The sequence below is a fragment of the Sceloporus undulatus genome, chromosome 4 (genome assembly GCF_019175285.1).
Source record: "Sceloporus undulatus isolate JIND9_A2432 ecotype Alabama chromosome 4, SceUnd_v1.1, whole genome shotgun sequence".
NCBI lineage: Eukaryota > Metazoa > Chordata > Lepidosauria > Squamata > Phrynosomatidae > Sceloporus > Sceloporus undulatus.
In genome coordinates this window covers 240,482,222-240,495,656 of record NC_056525.1, presented here as the reverse complement: position 1 = coordinate 240,495,656, position 13,435 = coordinate 240,482,222, and the positions used below count along the sequence as shown (strand labels likewise).

The 13,435-nt window shown below is 44.4% G+C and overlaps 1 protein-coding gene across 1 annotated transcript in view; it reads left to right on the top strand.

The window, feature by feature from the left end:
* The first annotated feature begins 663 nt into the window (after nt 1-663).
* ZFAT (zinc finger and AT-hook domain containing) overlaps nt 664-13,435 on the top strand; it is a 187,054-nt gene continuing 174,282 nt past the window's right edge. The window contains 1 exon segment of the mRNA XM_042461673.1: nt 664-890. The gene's annotated coding sequence lies outside the window, so the exon portion shown is untranslated.

The following is a 13,435-nucleotide window of genomic DNA, read 5'->3' as shown; positions in this document are numbered from 1 at the left end:
GCTCCAACCGCCGTGTGAACTCGAGACACATTGTAAGGAGGGAGCATGGAGAGAGCGGCAGTGAATCCATCGCGCCTGCGCACAACCCATCTGGGCAAGTGTCCCCTCCCATTCCGCTTTCTACAACTTTCCGATTGGCTGCGGCGGAGTCACGTGGTTGCCATGTCCTTCCCTCTGCCTCCTGTTGCATTTTGCGGCTTGTGGTTCATTAACGTTTAAGAGCTGGCTGTTTGAATATTCTAAACGCCCCTTCCCCTAAACTACAACGTCCAAAATGCAACAGGGAGGGAGGGACCACATTTTTAAAGCGACACGGCGTCGATTTAAGAAAGCGATAAGCTCCCTCCTCTTTCCCTTCCGGCGTTTCTCAACCTTGGGATCCTTTAGGCACTTTTAGACTTCACATCCCAGAATCCTTGATCATTGGGGCAAGCTGGCCGAGACTCCTGGGAGTTGAAGTCCAAAAAATGAAGCAATCGAAAGGTTGAGAAAGCTTGGGTGGGGTCGGCGCATGCGCACACCTTTCTACCACTTTCCCCGCCCATCCCCGCGTGCTGCTAGATCGAGCTTCGTGATTGGCCGCGGCATGGCACTTGGTTGACTGATTCTCTTTTCCTCCCCCTCCCTTTCTTTGATAGCTCCGCCCCCTTTCCCTCAACGGCCGTTGCGAGCTGGAGGCTACTTAGGTTGAAGGGAGGAGAGAGAAGCGGGGATTGGTCGATAAGGCGGTGACGTCAGCGAGCCGGGAGGCGGGGCCAAGAGGAGGAAAGCACAGAGAGGGAGAGCAGGAACGGCGGAAAGAGGTCAAAGTAAAGGCGAGGAGTCGCTGCCGCCGGAGGAGGAGGAGCGGGGAGGGCGCGCCTTCTTCCCCAGAGCTCCCAGCGAGGCAGGTAGGGCAGCGCTTCGTCCGCACTCAGTGACTACGATTCCCAGGATCCCTAGCACTGAGCCACATATTTATGAAACCATCAATACGCACAATATACGGAAGGCGAATCTCCTGGCTGCCTCCCGGCCGTTGCATTCTGGGGTTTGTATGCAAAGACGAAGCCGCGTTAGTCTCTGGAAACCCTGCGCGGAGCGTAGCGCAGACCGGGAATGCGCACCTCTAAGTCTAGGAACTTCAGTCTAAAGAAACTGACCCCCAAAACCCAGAGTCTGCTCATTCAGAGCGAATGCAAGGGCTGCGCTTGAACTCTTTCTTCCTACTTCTTTGGCACCGTTTCCCTTTCCTTTTATCCTTTAGACCAGTAGTTCTCAGCCTTTGGGCCTCCAGATGTTTTGGACTTCGATTCCCAGAAGTCCCTGTCAGTATCCCCATGGTTCAGGGATTCTGGGAGTTGGAGTCTCAGAAAGCAAGAGTGAGAACCACTGCTTTGGGTCCTTTGTTACACGTCCCTAAGTGTTACCCTCGACGTATCCGTGGGTCACATCAAACCCATAATTCTGGCCTCGACTCGTGCATGAGGCCAAGTTACAGTCGAGTATATATGGCTATTTGGGGGGTTTTCAGACTGTGGCTGGCATCTTCAGAGACTCTTCTGGGACATGGCCCCATAGCCCCAAAGCCCACAAGAAACTATGGATGCCGGCCATGAAAGCCTTTGACTTCATGCCTTGTAGCACCTTTGAGACTGTTGGCAGCAGGAGCTTTGCTAGACTTCAGCCTACTTCCTCAGATGCTTTTGGTGGAGTGGGAGCCAGGGACAGATATATACATACATAAAGCCCTAGGTGTCTGAGAATGTCAATTCAGTTTACTTCCTCAGATGAATTTTGGGGTTTGTAGACCACTTTAACTGCTCTGGCTCAGTGCTGGGGAATCCTGGGAATTGTAATTCATTGCAGCACCAGGGCGCTCCGACAGAGAAGGCTGAATGCCTCACAAAACTACAGTTCCCAGGATTCAGTGGCATTGAGCCAGGGCTGTTAAAGCGGTCTCAAACTGGATCATTTCTGCGGTGTGTTTTGGACCTTAGTGCTTTGAGGGTTGGACTGCAACTCGAGACCAAGGTTCGGATCCCAGCTCAGCCATGAGACACACCTTGAGCAAGTCACACACTCTCAGCCTCAGGGGAAGGCAATGGCAAAACCTCCTCTGGACATATCTTACCAAGAAAACCCCATGATAGATTCGTCTTAGATTGCCATAAATGAGAAATGACTTGAACACACACACAGAGCAAAACTATCATGGGGTTTTTGTTCAGAGTGGTTGGTTTTTTTTTGCCATGGCCATCCTCTGAAGCTGAGAGAGTGTGACTTTGCCTAAGGTCACCCAGTGTGTTTCCACAGCCGCATGGGGATTCAAACCTTGGTCTCTAGAGTCACAGTTCAGTGCTCAATCCAATACACCATGCTGGTTTTCCTTTTCCTCTGAGGTCCCTTAAACTTTGGGGGAGGAGGAGGAGGAGGCTGGAAGCCTCATCTCTCACCTCCTCCCCAAATTCCCATAATTCCTCACACTTTGGTCTTCCGGATATTTTTTTTTCAACTTTTGACAAAGTTCCCCATGACATTCTTGCAAACAAGCTTGTAAAATGTGGGCTAGACAAGGCAACTGTTAAGTGAATTTGTAACTGGTTGACTAGACGAACCCAAAGGGTGCTCAACAATGGCTCCTTTTCATTCTGGAGAGAAGTGACCAATGGGGTCCCACAGGGCTCTGTCCTGGGCCCAATGTTATTCAACATCTTTATCAATGACTTGGAGGAAAAAATTGGGGGAATACTTATCAAATTTGCAGATGACACCAAATTAGGAGGAATAGCTAATACTCCAGAGGACAGGATCAAAATTCAAAATGACCTGAATAGACTAGAAAGCTGGGCCACAGCTAACAAAATGAATGTCAACAGGGAGAAATGTAAGGTATTGCACTTAGGGCGAAAAAATGAAATGCACAGATATAGGATGGTGGACACCTGGCTTAAGGAGACAACATGTGAAAGGGATCTAGGAGTCCAAGTAGACCACAAGTTGAACATGAGTCAACAGTGTGATGCGGCAGCTAACAAGGCCAGTGCGATTTTAGGCTGCATCAATAGAAGTATAGTGTCTAGATCAAGGGAAGTAATAGTGCCACTATATTCTGCTCTGGTCAGGCCCCACCTGGAATATTGTGTCCAGTTCTGGGCGCCACAATTCAGAAAGGACATTGAGAAACTGGAGCGTGTCCAAAGGAGGGCGACAAAAATGGTGAAAGGTCTGGAAACCATGCCCTATGAGGAACGACTTAGGGAGCTGGGGATGTTTAGCCTGGAGAAGAGAAGGTTAAGAGGTGACATGATAGCCCTGTTTAAATATTTGAAAGGATGTCATATTGAGGAGGGAGCAAGCTTATTTTCTGCTGCTCCAGAGTCTAGGACCCGGAGCAGTGGATGCAAGCTGCAGGAAAAGAGATTCCACCTAACATTAGGAGGAACCTCCTGACAGTAAGGGCTGTTCGACAGTGGAACACACTCCCTTGGAGTGTAGTGGAGTCTCCCTCCTTGGAGGTCTTCAAACGGAGGCTGGATGGCCATCTGTCGGGGATGCTTTGATCTGGATTTCCTTCATGGCAGGGAGTTGGACTGGATGGCCCTTGCGGTCTCTTACAACTCTATGATTCTAACTTCGGCTCCCAGAGGGTTAGTCAAGCTGGCTGGGGCTTGTGGGAGTTGTAGTCCGAAACGGAGGACCAGAGTGGCTCCAACCACGCAGTACATTTACTAGTGGTTCCCAAACCTTGGTCCTCCAGATCCTTTGGACTTCAGCTCCCAGAAAATCCTGACCATTGGCCAAGATGTCTGAGGTTTCTGGGGGTCAAAGTTCAAAACATTTCGAAGACCAAAGTTTGGGACACAGTGGTCTACTCACTGGCCTACAATAATGGAGTTACTGGTGGTTGTGTGCCTCCAAGCCATTTTTGATTTATGGTGACCCTATAGTAGGGTTTTCTTGGCAGGTTTCCTCAGTGGTGGGTTTGCTGTTGTCATCCTTTGAGGCTGAGAGAGTGTGATTTGGCCAAGGTTGGTTGACCTTGGGTTTTAATACTCAAGTGGGGAGTCGAACCCTGGTCTCCAGAGTCATCGTCCCACGCTCAAACCACTAAACCATGTTGGAACACCATGCGGTTAGACACTACCACTTTAAATGCTGTAGCTCCATCATGTGGAATCCTGGGATATGTAGTCTTTAGCCTTTCCTGCCAAAGAGTGCTATTGCTTCACCAAACTACACCAAATCCCAGTATTCTGTGGGATGGCGCCATGGCGCTTAAAGGGGGGTGTCAAACATTAATTCTACAGGGTGGATACACCCCAGCGATCCCGAAACTCTGGTTCTTTACGTGTCTTGGACTTCAACTCCAAGAAGCCTCAGTGTTCTTGCCCAGTGTTCTGGGATTTTGAGAGCCGAAGTTGAAAACACCTGGAAAGCCTGAGTTTGGGAGTCATGCTTCTAACCTCTCTGGCTCACCTATATTTGGAAATCTTCTCATCCTCCTCTTCCCACAGCACAACTTTAAGGGCTTTCCACATACAAGCTCGCCCCTCTGAGCCCCCAGATACGGTGGAATGTGGGGGTCACATAGAGGACCCATCAAGCAGACCTTCATCCTGGGGCAGACGTAATGGCTGATCTGAACTACAGAAATAACTCACTTTGACACCTCTTTAACTGCCGTGGCTCCATGCTGTGGAATACTGGGATTTGTAGTTTGCTGTGGCACCAGAACTCTGACAGATAAGAAGGCTAAGCGTCTCACAAGACTGTAGTTCCCAGAATTCCGTAGCCTTGAGCCGTGACAGTTAAAGTGGTCGCAAATTGAATTATTTCTGCAGTGCAGATGCAGCCATATGCAGGACGAATTTAGAGACATAGCCATGTTAGGCTGGAATGTCTTGCCCTTCCCAGTAGACTTGGGCAAAAGCAAACTGCAGAAGCTGCTCCCAGCCTGTGCATTCTTCCTCATTAATAATTTTTGCCATTTTGACTATTCTGATGTGTATGCAAAGGGATCTTGTTAACACCTTTGAGGCTAACTGGGTGAAAGAAGTCATAAGCTTTTGTAGACTTGGTTACTTCCTCCTCCCAACTTCCAAATACAAGGTGATTCAAAAAGAATGGTTCAAAGCCAAATAAGAACAGTTTTAATTTTTCACTTTACTTTTTGACTAGCTCTTTTGTCAGGCAACCAGTCCATACACTCCAACTTTCCCAGTTTTGGTAGAGGTGATCCTAATTTAGTCTCTATCTTTTCGCTTTTTTCAGCTGCTTTTAAAATGTCCTAGTTTCTCTCTCATCCTCTCAAGTGGAGGATGCTTCAGTTTCTGCAATGGGAGTAGTTCAAAGTCCAAAAGTAGTTTGCACTCATTGAAATCAGTGGGGAAATGGAAGGAGAGGAAGGAGTGGTATATTAGCCAGTTGGTTCAGGCAAAAGAAAACTGCTGCAACCTCTCCTAACTTGTGTGTTCTTCCTCCTTAGTAATGTTTGCCATCTTGGTCATCCTCTGTTATTGCACGGCCGTGTATATCCCAGTTCTTTCCAAACTTTCTCTGCAAACATAATTCAAAGTGCAAAAGGAATTTGCGCTCTACAGGGGAGAGAAAGGGGCAGAATATTGCCCTTCCCAGAAGGTTCAGGTAAAGGCAAACTGCTGCATGCTGTCCTAGCTTTTGTATGTTTTCCCTCATTAATACCTTTTGCCATTTTGACCCCACTCTCATTGGCTGCATGTGTCCTAGTTTTCATCTGTGAAACACTAGGAGATACTTTAATGATTTCTGTTAACTCAGTAGTAGTTAATATTACTACTCACTCTCAGACTTGCTGTCTCCAGCATGGTGCCCCGTTTTCATTGGTAAAAAGTTGGGAGTGTATGCATGTCTCCGCTAAATTTCTCCATTTGCTTCTGTTCATATGATACTGTTAGTGTCTAGGCAGGAACACTCCATTCCTAATATCTCTGATTATTTTAGGAGTGCAGTCCTGCATGGTGTAGTGGTTTGAGGGTTGAACTATGACTCTGGAGACCAGGGTTCGATTCCCAGCTCAGCCATGAAACCCACTGGGTGACCTTGAGGAAGTCACACGCTCTCAGCCTCAGAGGAAGGCAATGGCTAAGATCCACCCAACAAATCTTGCCAGGAAAACTCCATGATAGGGTCTCCATTTGTCAGAAAAGACTTGAAGGCACACAACACATCTCTCCCAATCCCTCCCAGTGCCCCACTCCAGAGGAATGCATCCATTCCTCCCATGCACTCACAGACATATTTGTAGGGTGCTTCTGAGACTTAAGATGTAAAAAGTGCAGCACATAACAAATATTAAATTAACAACAAAATACTAGGAAAAAATATTAACTGAGTGCCAGAATCCTCCAAAAGACTAAAACTAGCACCATTCTTTAAGAACTAAGAAGGGTTGGGTGGAACCTGGAGACTTTTATGTCAAAGCTGAGCAAAAGTCTTGTTTTTGGTAAGGTATTTTTTTGGAAAGATGTGTTCTGGCGAGATATGCCTTACTTGAATCTTTTCCTGCTGCCTTTTTTTAAAATGAAGAGGCGGGGAAAGGCTAACTTCCTTGTCCTGTTCTTTTAGGGAGGAGACATATCACAAATGGAGAGCCGATGGGAGATTTGATTTGAAAGTGCTCTTGTTTTTACTCTTAGATGTCTTGTACCTTGTAAGACGTCTTCCCTTTGGGCATTTGCAGGAGAAAGGGGTACCATTTCACTTTCAAAAATGCATACAGTCCTGGTGTTCAGAAACATTAGAAGCTGGCTCTTCTTCCCTCCCAGCAATCTTAGTGGAAGACTGCTCTGTAAGTTGGGTGGCCAAAAGGAGGGGGGTTTCTTGTTTGACATGTTTGTTTTATTGGTTAACCAAACAGTTCATAACAAAGGACTGTTGTTTGACCGTCTTTTGTACTTTAGGGCAAATTTTTACTTGGAAATAAGGGAGTGCTGGCTTTGCCTATCCTTTCTACATGAAACTGGGGAAATAACAAACTGTGTTAGGGTGGTGGAGAGATATCATGAATGTTTCCCTGAAACTACCCAGAATAATCAAGATGAGAAATGACAGGCATCAACTAAAAATTCTTTATCACACCATTTCCTACTTCCTTCCATGTTTATCTCTCTTCCTGCGATTAGATGCTAAGTCAAATACTAGGCTTAATACTTTGGAAGGCTGTTAGTGAGCAATATACATAATGAAGCTTTCTTCTTCTTCTGTTAAATGTATATAAAAACGTCATGGTGTCTGATAACAAAAGACCCTGGAAGTGAAGGAGCAGGCTTTGTTTTTATTTTCTTAGGAGTATTGCAAATGGTTTTTGACTACAGAAAAGGGGGTTTGTACAAGAAAGCAAGAATGAGGTGAGAGATGGTTTAAGACGGTTTAAATGTGTAATGAAAGCACCCATTACTTGTGTGTCGGTTGGAAGCTTGAGTTTTGCTTTCAGAAACTTTCTGCTGATGGTAGGATTCTTGCAGAGAATCTGATATAACATTGTAAGACCACCACCCCCAGCCCTCCACATTTGCGGCTTTGACTTTTGCGGGTTTGATTATTCACGAATTTGGTTAATATGTTCTTTCTAGAAATTGCTAGGTCCTCCAGTGCAACGCTGCTGGAAGTTGACCATAGAGTCACACTGGAGCACCTAGAGATTTCTAGAGAAAACCCTTCTCTAGGCATTTGTAGATCCTCCAGTGCAATTCTGTGGTTAACTTCAGCCAGATGTTGGCCATAAAGATGGAGGACCTAGAGATTCTTAGAGAGGTGTTCTCTCAGGTAGCAAAAGAGCAGTTTTTTATCTGCAGTTTTTTCATTTTGACGGGACCTGTGACCCTAATCCCGATGAATGTGGAGGGCCCACTGTAATATTGAAATTAATTCATTGCAGTATACTGTGCCCAGTCGGTGGGTGTATCTAAGATGTGTTTGTTGCGTACTATGTATGGGAAATGTGTGTATTAGAATTTGTTTCTTACCAGCCTTAATGAATTAAGTAGAAGTGTATCCAAGCAGGTGATTGGAATACGTGTGAAATCTGAGTGAGGACAGATGTAATCTTCTGTACTTGACTAGATTGGATGACTTTTGTGCAGTCAGTCGGGTGATAGCTCATCACAGCCTAGCCTTAAATTTGTACCTTCCAGAAGTGTCAGATGCTGACTTCATGTTGTCCCACCCTGCCTTACTTTGCAGAAAAATAATGAAAAGTGGTGGTGACAGTAGGCTTCTTCATGTTAATGAAAAGTAAACTTCTTTGTATTTTCACTTCAGGGTAAATAAATCTTCCTCCCAGCTGGTTGCTCAGGAGGCTTGTGCAATTTGTTGATTTGAATAGAAATTGACACATGGTGAACCAGTACAGTCACTATATAAAGTGACAAGAGTTTTATTGTCTGATTTCGTACTGCTGAGAATTGGATATTATTTTGGCTTGAATGAGGCTGTTAGCAATCAGTTCAGTTTTTGAATATGGGGAAGCTGTCTACCTTAACTGTTTGTAGGAAGGTGGAGATAACAAATGGTGTCATATCTTTCTTAACAGTTTACGGTTGATATTAAGCAGGTTTCCCCTGTTTTTGTGTCACTTGATGGAAGCATAATTTCCAAAACAACACTGAAAGCTAAAAGTGAGAATGCTATTGCTGCCTAACAAATTGAGTTAAAAATTATTAATTAGTTTGTTTGTCAGGATCCTATTGCTATAAACTATTTGTGCAGTGGACTACAGTGTGAGGGGTCAGATCGGGGGGGTGGGCGTTGGTGGTGGTAACTTTTGCTTACCCATATTTTTGTTTAAACCAGTGTTTTGCTATCGGTGGTGGATTTTATTTTATTTCATTTTTCAATTATGTGTAAGACTACATCAATACAGGGAATGAATCAGAAAATTAAGTAGCAAAATGCAGTTCAGATGTTATGGCCACTAGCTTAAATAGTAATTATTCTAAAAAATAAAGTGCACTTTTAAAGCAGGTTATTTTGGTTGAACTTACATTAATTGAAGGATTTGTTTTTCAATGACATTTCTTATACTGTAAAATAAAGTTATAAAAAAAGAAACAACTGAGACTGGATGCAGGTCTAACGATAAACAGCTGCCAATAAACTTCTTTCTACGCGTGTAGAATTGAGAGACATAGCTGTGCTAGTGTGGGATATCAGTATTCACAGGCATTTTGCAGCACCTTTGAGACTGAAAAAAGTTGTAGCAAAAGTTTTTGTAGACTCTGTAAACTTCCTCAGATGTAGCTGAGGAAGTAGACCAAGTCTACGAAAGCTTTTGCTACAACTTTTTTCACAGTCTCAAAGGTGCTACAAGTAGGGATGCCATAACCCAGCGGCCCCCGGGAGAAACCCGCTTTTGGAGGGCCCCTCCCGGTCCCGGTCTGGTTTGGCCCCCAGCCTGGGGCCTGCGCGGCGCCTCCCCACCTTCCCCCGCCTCCCCGCGCGGCCGCGCCACCCACCACCTCCTCCCCCTCCGAGAAGGAGGGGAGGCCCTGGCAATCGCCAGCGGCGCCTCGCCCTCCTTCCCGGCCTCCGAGGAGACTGAGAAGGAGGGGAGGCCCTGGCGATCGGCAGCGGCTCCTCGCCCTCTTTCCCGGCCTCCGAGGAGACGAGGCCTCCGCAGAGGTTGGGAAGGAGCGTGTGGGGCCGCCAGCGATTTAATTTTGAAATGTAGGACACGTTTTTTTAAAATGGAGCCTCCATTTAAGAAAAAAAAAGTGTCCTACATTTCATAATTTTGTCCTACTTTTCCCCCGGTTTCGAGGTCCTGATTTATGGCAACCCTAGCTACAAGATTCCTTTGCATGTCAATAAGCTGTTAAAATGTTCCAATTCAAACAGTCCTTGTTGTTCCAGTAATAGCGTTGGAATACAGTAGTAGTAATAATAATAATAATAATAATAATAATAATAATAATAATCAGACTTTAAACAACTGAATAATCAATTTTATTTAAAAAAAAGATTTTTTTTAGAAAAGTCATTTGGTTATTTTTCTTATTATATTTATCTGAGATCCAGAGCAGCCCCACAGTATTAAAAGAACAGTGCAATTAAATTTGGTTTACACCAGCTGACCCTGGGCAAGGGTCTGACAGCTTTGTTGCTCATGCAGGGAGGCAGCCGGGCCTAGATTGTGTGCAATCTCTGAACAAGGATACCCATTCTATTCATTAGTCTTGTAAAGAAGACAACATAAATTACTAGCCTGCAGAATATTTTCCAAGATATTTACTTAAGTGTGATGTTTTCCATTGCCAGTATAGAAACACATGTGGTTTAGCCTTTCTAAGCAAGACATAAAGGCCTACCTTTTAGGAAGTAGACTGATGGAAGAAGAACCGAATTCTTTCTCCTCTTTGTCAACCTACTAATGTGTTTGTGATAATCATGGAGAAGGGACTAGTTTGCATGGAATTCCTGGTCAGACTTGTCTACAGGGCAAGCTGTTAAATAAAAGGCCTGCATTGGAGTGCACTGTAGTTTATATCAAAGAATCATGGAGCGGAATCCTTGGTGTCCACTTGTCCTAAAGATTCAGCAGCTAGCTCAAACAATTCCGTCAGGCTGCATTGTGTTGTGGGAGCAGGTTGTAGCAACTAGAGTTTGCTGTACAGGTATACCTCAAATTAACAGAGTAAATGTGTTCCTGATTACATCGTTAACAGGAAATTTTGTACCAAAGGGAGAAATAACAGAAAGAATAGGGACAGGTTTCCACATCACAAAAAAGAACATGCTTCAGTAGACCTTTTATTCTGAGCTGAAGATATGCAGATGTGAAATAAAACAACCAGGTTGGCTTTCAGGTAAGCCTTTCATGAATAAACCTTCTAGAGACCATGGCATCTTCCAAATGCACCCAGGGCTTATAAATATTTTTTTCACCAAATTTCACTTTTCTTATGATTTACATTTTAGTGGGTAGACTTATAAATCTGTCCTTTTTAAAGTGTATTGGAAATAGTTGGTGAGGCCAGCTTTATCTACTGCCCCTTTTTCTCTGTTTTGCTGTTCACGCATGCTCAGTAGGGGATTCTGGAAGCAGCTGCTGTTTGCCTTGTGTGTTGTAAGCTCCCACACACAACTGCAGTAGGATCAGGTAGGAAGGAAAAGAGGAAGGGGAGCTGAACAGGCATTAAAAAAAACTTTGTAAAAAAACAGCTTCTTTCTCAGAGGCTTTATTAAACTGAGACATGCCTATATATTAGAACTTGGATACAGCTAGCTTACTACTATAGCAAAGAGTAATAATTAAAAAATTGAAATCAATAGCATAGATATATCGCTCCATGTTTTCTATGTTCCTTGATAAGTGTGCGGCTTGTATGGGATGTGCAAAATTCAGTTCTCAGCTTGAATTCCTTGTCCTAAGACCATCTACTTAACATAATCAGTAAAACAGTTGTACAACTCTAAAATACTTATGACTATGCAGCTATTGTGATACAGGTGGAGTTGGTGGTTAAGGGAAGAGGAATGGATCCCTATAATCACAGTAACCCACTCTTCCTTATCCTAGGTTTAAGAAGAGGGAAGAATGCATGCTTTCATGAATAATGCAAGTCCATGGATGTACAAATGGGCTTTCCCTGTAGATGGCACAAACAGTGAGAGGGAATCTGCCTTGGCAATAATCTTCTTTTAGGAAAGGAAAGTGGGTTCCTTCTCTAGCACAACAGGTGTGGCCACTTAGTGCAAGAAGTGTGTTTACACATTTTCAAGATAAAATATCCCCTGAGTTCTTGAATGTGCTTCAGAAAGTTCTGTTATTTCAGGTATCTTGAGTAATCCTTTATTGCAGGACTTCTGTGAGCAGATTTCAAGTATTGGTTCCCATAGTAAATGCTTGTATGAGTGTAGCGTATTATGTCCCGCCTGTACACTAGAGTACTGAGAGAGTCAAGAGTCCAGATTAGTGACTGCATGTATTTTGAGTTACATTACAGCTCCATTTTAGAATTTTCTACATGGTGTTTTTCAGACGCTAACTATTGTACTATATACTCATGTATAAGTCCAGAAATTTTAGTTAAAAATTGACTCAAAAAACCTGAGTTGATAGATCCACAGCAATGTATGTACTGTATGTTGTTGTTGTTGTTGTTGTTGTTGTTGTTGTGTGCCTTCAAGTCATTTCCAATTTACGGTCACCCCAAGGTGAACCTATCATGGGATTTTCTTGGCAAGATTTATTCAGATGAGGCTTGCCACTGCTGTCCCGAGGCTAAGAGAGTGTGACTTGCCCAAGGTCACTCTTTGGGTTTCATGGCGGAGCAGGGACTCGAACACTGGTCTCCAAAGTTGCCATTGACTCTTATTAGAAAAGGAATCATCCTCTGGTGAAAGGCAAGAATGTGATCTGTCCTGGAAGCACTGACCCCTCTCTATTCTGTTATTCATCCAGACTTTAGGGCAGAATTGCACAAATTGGCAGTAAGCGGGGCCAAACCTAAAATAGGCTAAACTTCTTCAGGATGCAGACAGATTTTAATTAAATATAATTAATTAATAATATTAATCATTTATATTATTTAGAATTAATATTAATTCCAGCCTCCTCTTCCTCTGCCTGGCCCTCTCTTCAGGAGAAAGCTGAGTTGCAGAGCAGCCTTGCTTGTCCTTATCCTCAGGAGAAGGCCAAGCAATAGAGGAACCTTGAGCATTTGCCCATCTTCCTCCTCCACCTTCTCAGGTGAAACCTGGGTGGAGGAGAAGCCTTGCAGGGCAAGTGTTTGTCTCTCCTCTTCTTCTTCCACCCATTCTTCTCAGGAGAAAGCCAGGCATCAGAGTCTTGAGTGGCAGTCTGTCCACCTGACCTTCTCCTTGGGACAAAGCCAAGCAGTGGAAGAACCTCACAGGGTGAGTGTTTGCCTGCCCTCCTCCTCCTCTGCCACCCAGCCTTCAGGGCCAGCTTTCACCCTGCCTCCTCCTCCACATGGCCTTCTCTTCAAGAGGAGCCTGAGTGGCAGCAGAGCCTTGTTGAAGTCATTCCACATTCATGGGGGCTGTCCAAAATCCTTTGGTGGGCCGCATGCAGGTCCCGAGCCATATGTTGTGTAGGCCTGCTTTAGAGTGAATACAGTTAGGCCTGCTGGAATTTTGTAAGTTCTTTGGCATGGTTTTCCTTTGCTTCCTCTTTTAGATCCTTTGTTACATGCCCCTAGATGTTACTCTCAGTTTATCATTAGGGTCATATCCAAATCCCTAATTCTGTCCCCAAAACCTGTCCTCAATTTATACATTAAGTCACCTTCAGTATATACAATATATACTGTATTACAATAGTAGAAATCAAGAGGACCAATGGATATTGTTGGACTGCACCTTTCATTTTCTTGACTGTTGGCTGTGCTGGCTAGGAGGGAACGGACTTGTCATCCAAAATCTGGAGGATGCACGATTCCCACTCCTGGTATAT